Source organism: Taudactylus pleione, unplaced genomic scaffold, assembly GCF_031769625.1.
Source record: "Taudactylus pleione unplaced genomic scaffold, aTauple2 ptg000810l, whole genome shotgun sequence".
Taxonomy (NCBI): domain Eukaryota; kingdom Metazoa; phylum Chordata; class Amphibia; order Anura; family Myobatrachidae; genus Taudactylus; species Taudactylus pleione.
In genome coordinates this window covers 1,006,882-1,019,290 of record NW_028285212.1, presented here as the reverse complement: position 1 = coordinate 1,019,290, position 12,409 = coordinate 1,006,882, and positions in this window count along the sequence as shown.

Sequence of the window (12,409 nt, the reverse complement as noted above, 5' to 3'; positions counted from 1 at the left end):
TTGGCTTGGTGGCTTCAAACAGCTCATCTGGTCGAGGGGCGCCCCTTTTGGATCCGGACTGGGTCCTGCTCACGACGGATGCCAGTCTTCGGGGTTGGGGGGCAGTGACCGGCTCGTTGTCACTTCAGGGTCGTTGGTCTGCGGAAGAAGCTCTTCTCCCCATCAGCATTCTGGAACTGCGGGCAGTATACCGGGCCCTGCAATCATCCGGTCCCGCTCTTCACGGAAGGGCGGTTCAGGTGCAGTCCGACAATGCCACCACGGTGGCGTATATCAACCACCAGGGAGGAACTCGCAGTCGGGCAGTGATGTCGGAGGTGTCTCGCATCCTTGCTTGGGCGGAGTGTCACATTCCAGCGATCTCGGCAGTCTTCATTCCCGGAGTCCTCAATTGGGAGGCGGACTTCCTCAGCCGTCACGACGTGCATCCCGGGGAATGGTCGCTTCACCCAGAGGTGTTTCAGCTACTCGTGGACAGGTGGGGGCTGCCGGAGCTGGACTTGTTGGCCTCCCGTCACAATCACAAGTTGCCCGTTTACGGGTCAAGGACAAGAGACGCAGGCGCCAGTCTGGTAGACGCGCTGTCGGTGAAATGGACGTTTCACCTGGCGTATCTGTTTCCTCCGATATCCTTACCTCCTCGGGTTCTGCGGAAATTCAAGCAGGACGTCGGCACGCTCGTGCTGGTGGCTCCGGCGTGGCCCAGACGTCCTTGGTACTCCGATCTGAGGTGTCTCTCCATCGACGCTCCGTACCTTATTCCTCAGCGTCGGGACCTGTTGTCTCAAGGGCCCTGCCTTTACCCGGATCTGGGTCGGCTGTCTTTGACGGCGTGGCTCTTGAGACAGCCGTCTTGAGGTCTCGGGGCTTCTCCAGTTCGGTTATTGGTACCATGCTCAGGGCACGCAAGCCTGCTTCAGCACGGATTTATCACAGGGTGTGGCACACTTACTTTCAGTGGTGTGAGTCCAGACATTATGATCCTCAGGTGTTCCGAGTTTCTAGGATCTTGGAATTTCTTCAATCAGGATTGGACCTCGGCTTACGCCTTGCATCTCTGAAGGTTCATGTGTCCGCCTTGTCCGTGTGGTTTCAACGGTGGATTGCAATACTGCCGGATGTTCACACCTTTTTCCAAGGTGTTCTCAGGATCCAGCCTCCCTTTGCGCCTCCTGTGGCTCCTTGGGTCTTGGCGGTGGTTCTGCGGGTCCTGCAGGGTCCTCCGTTTGAGCCTCTTGAGTCGGTGGAGCTCAAGTGGCTGACGTTCAAGACCGTTTTTCTCCTGGCAATTGCTTCTGCCAGGAGGGTGTCAGAGTTGGGGGCACTTTCCTGTCACCCCCCTTTTCTGATTTTTCACCAGGACAGAGCGGTGCTCCGCACTCGTCCTGAGTTTTTGCCCAAAGTGGTTTCCAAGTTCCACATTAATCAGGAGCTTGTGCCAGCTTTTCAGTCACCTGATCTTTCCGCTGGTGAGGCTTCCTTAGATGTAGTCTGGGCACTTAGAATCTACTTGGACCGGACTGCTTCGGTTAGGAAGTCGGATTCTTTGTTTGTCCTCTTCGGTTTTCACAAGAGGGGTTGGCCTGCCAACAAGCAGACGTTAGCCCGTTGGCTTTGTTCAGTTATTTGTGAGGCTTATGCACAGGAGAGTTTACCTGTGCCAGCCTCTGTTAAGGCTCATTCCACTTGTTCTGTGGGTCCCTCTTGGGCTGCTAGACGTGGCGCCTCCGCTGTTCAGCTGTGTAAGGCGGCCACTTGGTCTTCCATTCAAAAGTTTTTGAGGTTCTATGCGTTTGACATCTTCGCCTCTCAGGATGCATCCTTCGGGCGCCGGGTACTCCTTTCAGCACAGGAGCGTCCCCGCCCTTAGTTGAACTGCTTTGGGACATCCCCAAGGTTAACCCTGTGGACCCCCTATGGACCCTGAAGTAGAAAACAAGAGATATGGTAAGAACTTACCTTTGTTATCTCTGTTTCTACGAAGTCCATAAGGTCCACAGGGCGCCCGCCCTGACGCACCTGGCTTCATATGGGCTGTGTGGCTGGTCACCGGTTTTCCATCTCCCATTTCTGTGAGTATGGTTTCTTGTGTGTTCCAGTCTTCCTTCTCTCTGTTTAGTCTCCTCCTCCGGCCTTGGCTGCTTACCAACTGAGGTGCTGTGGCTCGGGGGCGGGGTATAGAGGAGGACGGACCCAAGTGCATCCTGGGAGCAGCAAAGCTTTAACTGTGTGATGCCCGTGGATCCAGATCCAGCTATACCCCAAGGTCAACCCTGTGGACCCTATGGACTTCGTAGAAACAGAGATAACAAAGGTAAGTTCTTACCATATCTTTCGTTTTTGTGCAATTGTGGAATTTGTGTAGCATTTTGAAAGTCCCCATTTGTTTCCACTTTTTCTTTTTATTACTTATTTATTAGCATCTGCAAATGACTAGAATAAAATGACTGTAGTACACTAGAATAAAATGACTAGAATACTAGAATAAAATGACTGTAGTACACTAGAATAAAATGACTGTAGTACACTAGAATAAAATGACTGTAGTACACTAGAATAAAATGATTGTAGAACACTAGAATAAAATGATTGTAGAACACTAGATTAAAATGACTGTAGTACACTAGAATAAAATTACTGTACTAACTAGAATAAAATGTAGTACACTAGAATAAAATTACTGTACTAACTAGAATAAAATGTAGTACACTAGAATAAAATTACTGTAGAACACTACAATAAAATGACTAATACACTAGAATAAAATGACTGTAGTACACTAGAATAAAATAACTGTAGAACACTAGAATAAAATTACTGTAATACACTAGAATAAAATAGCTAATACACTAGAATAAAATAGCTAATACACTAGAATAAAATAAATGTAGTACACTAGAATAAAATTACTGTAATACACTAGAATAAAATAACTAATACACTAGAATAAAATGACTAATACACTAGAATAAAATAAATGTAGTACACTAGAATAAAATTACTGTAATACACTAGAATAAAATGACTGCAGAACACTAGAATAAAATGACTAATACACTGGAATAAAATAACTAGTACACTAGAATAAAATGACTGTAGTAACTAGAATAAAATGACTTTAATACACTAGATTAAAATGACTGTAGTAACTAGAATAAAATGACTGTAGAACACTAGAATAAAATGACTGTAGTACACAAGAATAAAATGACTAGTAACTAGAATAAAATGACTAGTAACTAGAATAAAATAACTAGTACACTAGAATAAAATAACTGTAGTATACTAGAATAAAATGACTGTAATACACGAATAAAATAACTAATACACTAGAATAAAATTACTGTAATACACTACAATAAAATGACTGCAGAACACTAGAATAAAATGACTAATACACTAGAATAAAATAACTAGTACACTAGAATAAAATGACTAGTACACTAGAATAAAATAACTGTAGTACACTAGAATAAGATGACTGTAGAACACTAGAATAAAATGACTGTAGTACACAAGAATAAAATGACTAGTAACTAGAATAAAATAACTAGTACACTAGAATAAAATAACTGTAGTACACTAGAATAAAATGACTAATACACGAATAAAATAACTAATACACTAGAATAAAATTACTGTAATACACTACAATAAAATGACTGCAGAACACTAGAATAAAATGACTAATACACTAGAATAAAATAACTAGTACACTAGAATAAAATAACTGTAGTACACTAGAATAAAATAACTAGTACACTAGAATAAAATGACTGCAGAACACTAGAATAAAATTACTAATACACTAGAATAAAATAACTGTAGTACACTAGAATAAAATAACTGTAGTACACTAGAATAAAATGACTGTAGAACACTAGAATAAAATGACTGTAGTACACAAGAATAAAATGACTAGTAACTAGAATAAAATAACTAGTACACTAGAATAAAATAACTGTAGTACACTAGAATAAAATGACTAATACAGGAATAAAATAACTAATACACTAGAATAAAATTACTGTAATACACTAGAATAAAATGACTGCAGAACACTAGAATAAAATGACTAATACACTACAATAAAATAACTAGTACACTAGAATAAAATAACTGTAGTACACTAGAATAAAATAACTGTAGTACACTAGAATAAAATGACTGCAGAACACTAGAATAAAATGACTAATACACTAGAATAAAATAACTGTAGTACACTAGAATAAAATAACTGTAGTACACTAGAATAAAATAACTGTAGTAACTAGAATAAAATGACTAATACACTAGAATAAAATGACTGCAGAACACTAGATTAAAATGACTAGAACACTAGATTAAAATGACTGTAGAACACTAGAATAAAATGACTGTAGAACACTAGATTAAAATGACTGTAGAACACTAGAATAAAATGACTGTAGTACAGTAGAATAAAATGACTGTAGTACACTAGAATAAAATGACTTTAATATACAATTAAAATGACTGTAGTAACTAGAATAAAATGACTGTAGAACACTAGAATAAAATGACTGTAGTACACAAGAATAAAATGACTAGTAACTAGAATAAATTGACTGCAGAACACTAGAATAAAATGACTAATACACTAGAATAAAATAACTGTAGTACACTAGAATAAAATGACTAGTACACTAGAATAAAATAACTGTAGTAACTAGAATAAAATGACTAATACACTAGAATAAAATGACTGTAGAACACTAGAATAAAATGACTGTAGAACACAAGAATAAAATGACTGCAGAACACTAGAATAAAATGACTAGTACACTAGAATAAAATAACTGTACTAACTAGAATAAAATGTAGTACACTAGAATAAAATTACTGTACTAACTAGAATAAAATGTAGTACACTAGAATAAAATGACTGATACACTAGAATAAAATGACTGTAGTACACTAGAATAAAATAACTGTAGAACACTAGAATACAATTACTGTAATACACTAGAATAAAATAGCTAATACACTAGAATAAAATAGCTAATTCACTAGAATAAAATAAATGTAGTACACTAGAATAAAATTACTGTAATACACTATAATAAAATAACTAATACACTAGAATAAAATGACTAATACACTATAATAAAATAAATGTAGTACACTAGAATAAAATTACTGTAATACACTAGATAAAAATGACTGCAGAACACTAGAATAAAATGACTAATACACTAGAATAAAATAACTAGTACACTAGAATAAAATGACTGTACTAACTAGAATAAAATGACTTTAATACACTAGATTAAAATGACTAGTAACTAGAATAAAATGTAGTACACTAGAATAAAATGACTAATACACTAGAATAAAATAACTGTAGTACACTAGAATAAAATAACTAGTACACTAGAATAAAATGACTGCAGAACACTAGAATAAAATGACTAATACACTAGAATAAAATAACTAGTACACTAGAATAAAATAACTGTAGTAACTAGAATAAAATGACTAATACACTAGAATAAAATGACTGCAGAACACTAGATTAAAATGACTGTAGAACACTAGAATAAAATGACTGTAGAACACTAGATTAAAATGACTGTAGAACACTAGAATAAAATGACTGTAGTTCACTAGAATAAAATGACTGTAGTACACTAGAATAAAATGACTTTAATACACAATTAAAATGACTGTAGTAACTAGAATAAAATGACTGTAGAACACTAGAATAAAATGACTGTAGTACACAAGAATAAAATGACTAGTAACTAGAATAAAATGACTGCAGAACACTAGAATAAAATGACTAATACACTAGAATAAAATAACTGTAGTACACTAGAATAAAATGACTAGTACACTAGAATAAAATAACTGTAGTAACTAGAATAAAATTACTAATACACTAGAATAAAATGACTGCAGAACACTAGATTAAAATGACTGTAGAACACTAGATTAAAATGACTGTAGAATACTAGAATAAAATGACTGTAGTACTCTAGAATAAAATGACTAGTACACTAGAATAAAATTACTTTAATACACGATTAAAATGACTAGTAACTAGACTCAAATGACTGTAGTGCACTAGAATAAAATAACTAGTACACTAGAATAAAATAACTGTAGTACACTAGAATAAAATAACTGTAGTAACTAGAATAAAATGAATGTAGAACACTAGAATAAAATGACTGTAGTACACTGGAATAAAATTACTTTAATACACGATTAAAATGACTGTAGTAGCTAGACTAAAATGACTAGTACACTAGAATAAAATGACTGTAGAACACTAGAATAAAATGACTAGAATAAAATGACTGTAGTACACTAGAATAAAATTACTGTAGAACACTAGAACAAAATGACTGAGATGTAGTTAGGAAGCCGACGCCCAGCATATCGAACGAAGGTAAGCCGGCGCATGAACAGCGGCAGGGGGGAGGGTTAGGTTAGGGGCTCCCGGGGGGGCTTAGGGTTTGGCAGCCCCCAGGAGACTTAGGTTTAGGCTGCGGGGAAGGCTGGAATTGTGTTTACGTACTAAGAGGGGGGTTAGGGTTAACACTTGGGGGGGAGATTAGGCTTAGGCACCCCTAAGGGAGGGTTAGGGTAGGGAATTTGGTTAGCGGTACTTACCTGAATTAGCGATCAGGATCTTCACCCCTGCCGGGCTTCCGCTGTAACTAGAATAAAATGACTGTAGTAACTAGAATAAAATGATTGTAGTAACTAAAATAAACTGACTATAGTACACTAGAATAAAATGACTGTAGTACACTAGAATCATAGGCATCTTTATAATGGGTGCAAGGTGTGCGGTGCACATGGGCCCCTGGGTCCAGGAGGGCCCACACCGCACACCCTGCACCCATAGGTAATTATACTTGCCTCTCTGCCGATCCCGATGTGGTGCTCCGCAGCGCCGGACCGGTGCTGCAGAGCAGCAAACTCTCACTGAGAAAATGGCGGCAGACATTTTCCCAGTGATCTGCGCATGTGCAGAAAAGATGTCCCTGGGAAAGTAGGCACGGGCGCCATTTTCCCAGAGACCCGCGCATACGCAGTAGATTCTGGCATGAAGCCAGAATCTACAGCGCTCCCTGCCGCTGAGCTGCTGACAGAGAGGAGGGGGCCCACACACGGAGGCTGAACACGGGACCCCTCCTCTCTTAAAACGCCCCTGACTAGAACAAAATGACTGTAGTAACTAGAATAAAATTACTGTAATACACTAGAATAAAATTACTAGTATACTAGAATAAAATGACTAATACAGTAGAATAAAGTGACTGTAGAACACTAGAATAACATGACTGTAGTACACTAGAATATAATGACTAGTACTTAGAATAAAATTACTATAGTACACTGGAATAAAATGTTACAATATAATTACTAGTAACTAGAATAAAATGACTGTAGAAAACTAGAATAAAATGACTAGTACACTAGAATAAAATGATTGTAGTACACTAGAATAAAATGACTGTAGAAAACTAGAATAAAATGACTAGTACACTAGAATAAAATGATTGTAGTACACTAGAATAAAATGACTGTAGAAAACTAGAATAAAATGACTAAATCACTAGAATAAAATGACTAGTATGCTAGAATACAATGACTGTAGTAACTAGAATAAAAATGACTAATACACTAGAATAAAATGACTAATACACTAGACTAAAATGACTGTAGAACACTAGAATAAAATGACTGCAGTACACATGCGGGGGGGGTGTTAGGTTAGGGCTCCTGCGGGGTTAGGCACCCCCCCCCCAGGAGGGTTAGGCTAGGGTAAGGGAGGGTTAGGCTTAGTGTTAGGTTTAGGCACTTACAGGGGGGGTTAGGGTTAGGCGCTTACCAGGGGGGGTTAGGGTTAGGCACTTGGGGGGGAGGTGAGGGTTAGGGGGTTAGGTTAGTCAATACATAAAATACTTACCTGCCTGTCTACCAGCGTCGGGATTTGAACTGGCGGTATTTCATCACCAGTTTCGTTGGTGCCCGGCTGGAGTTGGTCACCATTAACACAGGGGGCTGCTTAGGCAGTCCTAAGGCTTTTTATTTTATTATTTTACCCCTCCGGCTCCGCGACGCCTGTACAGATCTGGGTATCTCGGCAGGCATCCCGGGGTCAGTGCTAGCCAATGACCCGTAGAAGGACCCAGACTGCAGCCGGACCCTAATGATCCGCACGGGCAGTCATACCTCCGGTTTCGGGACAGACCGGAGGTGCCGAATGTGGACGCAAGCTCCAGCCACCGTGATCCACTAAACCACCAGGGTACACATGGTGCGGAAACCAGCGTCCCAGTGGGTAAAAAATTCGGCAAGGGGAGGTCAGCTTCCCTGTTATAGCAGCCCTTCCCCTCAGCTCAGGGTGCCATTCCACAGAGGTCTCACTTCCCTGAGGTGCTCCCCTCCACAGACTACAGCCGGACGCTAATGACCTGCATGGGCAGTCATATCTCCGGTCTCAGGACAGACCAGAGGTACCGAATGTGGACGAAAGCTCCAGCCACCATGATCCACTAGATCACCAGGGTCAGATGGTGCGGGAACCAGCGTCCCGGTGTGGTTAAAAATTGGCAAGGGGAGGTCATCTTCCCGGTTATAGCGGACCCTCCCCTCAGCTCAGGTTGCCATTCCACAGAGGTCTCGCTTCCCTGAGCTGCTTCCCTCCACGGATCACGCCCCCTCTGAGGTCCACGGCGGCCATTTTCTTAAGGCACAGCCACAGCTCTCAGGGATATGCAGGGTCCGGTCCCCCTACATACCTCTCCCTGGAGTCTGTGTATGTAGCGCTATAGCCTACCAGACACTGAGTCTGTGTAGTTGATTTTAGTGCAAGTTTGCAGTTATATGTCATTTCTGCATTGTATGTGACTAATGCTAGTGCTGCCTGTTTTCTATTCTACTGTCAGCATATATCTTTCCCTTTTTTTCTGACTTTGCCCTAACATACAGGTGTATTCAGGAGTTTTCCTGTACCTCACATATATAGAACTAAGGACCTGATTCAGACCCGCTCGCTAGATGTGGCCGCTCGCTCCCAGCGTATGGAAATTCAGCTAAGTGACGTCAAGGCATCCGCTCGCACAGCAAGACATAAGCACGCCCACTATGTCTTGGCAAGCGATCACTTTGTGTTTATAGACGCCCACCAGCCTGTCTTTAGCCTCCTACTTGCATACGTCATCTCCAGGAAGTATATACAAGCACCGGAACATCGGGAACCATTGAATCTGACCGCAGCGCTTGCGGTTGACTGTGCCCAACCGCAAGCACTGCGAGCAGTTCAGTGTAAAAATCAACCAGGTGACGTGTACTATGACACTGCCTGTTAATTATGCACGCCTCTGAAACGGCGCTGAAGCACTCTGGCACGCCTGTGTCCGCAACTCCACTCCCCCGTTACTACTGCCCTGCCCCTGTTACCACCCACAAACGGCCTCTCCTGTCACTCATTCCACTGGGCTGTCTTGGCAGGGCGAGCGAGCACATTACGATTACTCGTACTAGTTTGCGCACGCGCACTGCGAACTACACGCATGCACACATTAGCAAACATCATCTGCAATGAGCGTCCGCTTGCTAGCGAGAGACTCTGAATCAGGCCCTAAGTATTTTTGAGGTTTGTCACATACAGTTGGTCGTTGCACTGTGCCATATTTGGGCTGTGTGCTCCTGCAGCTTACCAAAGTATTAGACAGGACCAGTATATTGCATTCCTACTAATATCCTACATTTACGGTGGTTGCATTATACCCAGTGCCATATTGTGTGCCATATTACTCTGCAGCTATGTCTAGCAAAGGCAAGAGAAACATACAGTCATCTGCACACATTCTACTCTCATGCAAATTATGTGCTGCAGGCTTAAGTGAGAAGGATTTGATACAAGATGGGTTATGTAGTAAGCGTTATACTCCACAGGCCCATCAGACAATCCAGCGCCTGTACAAAAGAGCCCCCTATGGCTTCATTATCTCAGGTTCTGGTGGTTCCGCCTGGTGGTTCCGGCTGTCATTCCCCCCTATTGGGTTATCAGAGCAGGCCATAATTCCCCCTTTGGGATGGCCACAACAGGTTCAGGCGATACAGGTACCTCCTGTGCCCCCACCATGGGTATACATACTCTCTAACCTGTGCAGCGTCTTATGGTTACATCGAATGTCTTTCAAACTATGTTGCAAGGTGAGAAGCCCTTACCCAGCAAGCCCTCTAAGCATCCTGTGTTACTGTCACAGTCCACGCAACTCTCAAATTATCATCTGAGGAGGCAGTAGTTGCTCATCTCTGTAACCCTGACTCCCCCTGGAGGAGGACGAGAGTCGGTCAAAAATTTATATTCCTGCCTTGGTACGAGCTGTCAGATCCATCTTATTAATAGAAGATGAAGAGACAGCCCCTAAATCCAAGCACCCTCTGTTTAAACGACAGAAAGTGGCTTCAGCAGAATTCCCTCTATCGGATCATCTAGCTGAACACATGGCTGCAGCCTGGCAATCACCTGGTAAGAGGTTTCAACCACAAAAACGTCTGACCTCATGTTACCCTTTTCCAGTGGCTCATTGTGCAAACTGGGAAACAACCCCTGCGGTGGAATCACATGTTACACGTTTAATTAAAAGTACTATGTTACCTATTCCTACAGTTACTTCCTTGAAGGATCCTACGGATAGAAAAGTGGGAGTTTGCCTGAAATCGATATACTCTCTTTCAGGTGACCTTGCCCGTCCAACCATGGCTATTGCATGGGTAGCTAAAGCTTTAGAGTAGCTCTTGGCTGATGCACTTGAAGACTCTTTTCCCTCAGATGCTTCTAGGTATCAGATGTCTTTTGTTGCTCACATTCGGGATGCAGCTTCCTATATTGGAGAAGTGACATTGGATGCCAGTCTCCTAACCTCCAGAGTCTCGGCCGCTACTGTGTCTGCCCGCCGTAGCCTGTGGCTACGCTTATGGAAGGCAGATGCAGATTCCAAGAAAGGTCTAGAAGGGTTACCCTACAATGGGTAGATCTTGTTTGGCCCAGACCGTGACAAGTTTGTATCCATGTTGGTAGCATCAAAAACTGCATTTCTGCCTTCAGCAACTACTTCTAATAGGCCACAGAAAAAAAGACGATTCCCTCCAGCACACTGCAGCAATATTAGCACAGATACTTGAATCCTACATGATAATAGAAATTCAGAGGTATTGGTTGCATACATTTGCAAATATATGATTAAGCGCCGGGCCAGCATCAAGGCTCCTCTATACCAGCATCACTAACATTAAGAGGTTCACGTCTGAGGCGCAGAGCAGCCCAAAAGAACCCAGCTAAGGACCACTCCCAAAGCATCACATGAAAAATGTACACTTCACTATTACCTTTCTTCCATTTTCGTGTGATGCCTTGGGAGTGGTCCTTAGCTTGGTTCTTTTGGGCTGCTCTGCACCTCGAAAGTGAACCCCTTAATGTTAGGGACGCCAGTATAGAGGAGCCTTGACTCTGGCCCGGCGCTTAATCATATATTTGCAAATGTATGCAACCAATACATATGAATTTCTATTATCATGTAGGATTCAAGTATTTTTGCTAATATTACTGCAGTGTGCTGGAGGGAATCTTCTTTTTTCTGTGGTTCAGTATAAACCCCGCCCTTTACAAGCACCTGTGCAATATCATTAAGCTGATATGAGCGACCACCATACTTTCGTTTTGCAGTTCTGAGAGGCATGAAGGGAGCCAGCATTGGGAGGATATGCTGGTCCGTATAGTGCCATTTGGAGGTTTTTGGGGTACCTCCTAGGTGAGTCAGCTCTCAGCTTATACATGTGCTGTTATCATGCAGTACATTAATTGTAATTATATGACCCAGAGTGGGTGCTACTATTTTGTAGCAATAATTATTTTGGGGTGAGCGTTTGGCGTGGAGCCCCCGGAGTGGCTCTGGCTGGGACTTTTTCAGGGCATCACCACTTAATTCACATAGATATATTTTCATTATTTATATTAACACTTATTGATTATCTTGACACATCTATACTTTACACTTTGCTCTGTGCCTCGGACGAGAACCCCTTAATGTTAAGGACGCTGGTATAGAGGAGCCTTGGCGCTGGCCCAGCACTTAATCATATATTTGCAAATGTATGCAACCAATACCTCTGAATTTCTATTATCATGTAGGATTCAAGTATTTTTGCTAATATTGCTGCAGTGTGCTGGAGGGAATCTTCTTTTTTCTGTGGTTCAGTATAAACCCCGCCCTTTGCAAACACCTGAGCAATATCATTAAGCTGATGTGAGCGACCACCATACTTTCTTTTTGTACTTCTACTAGACCTCGGACTACATCATTTAAGTCCCTTCATCCTCAGGGAAAGCCTAAAGGTTAGTTCTTTCCTAGGCAGTTGGCTT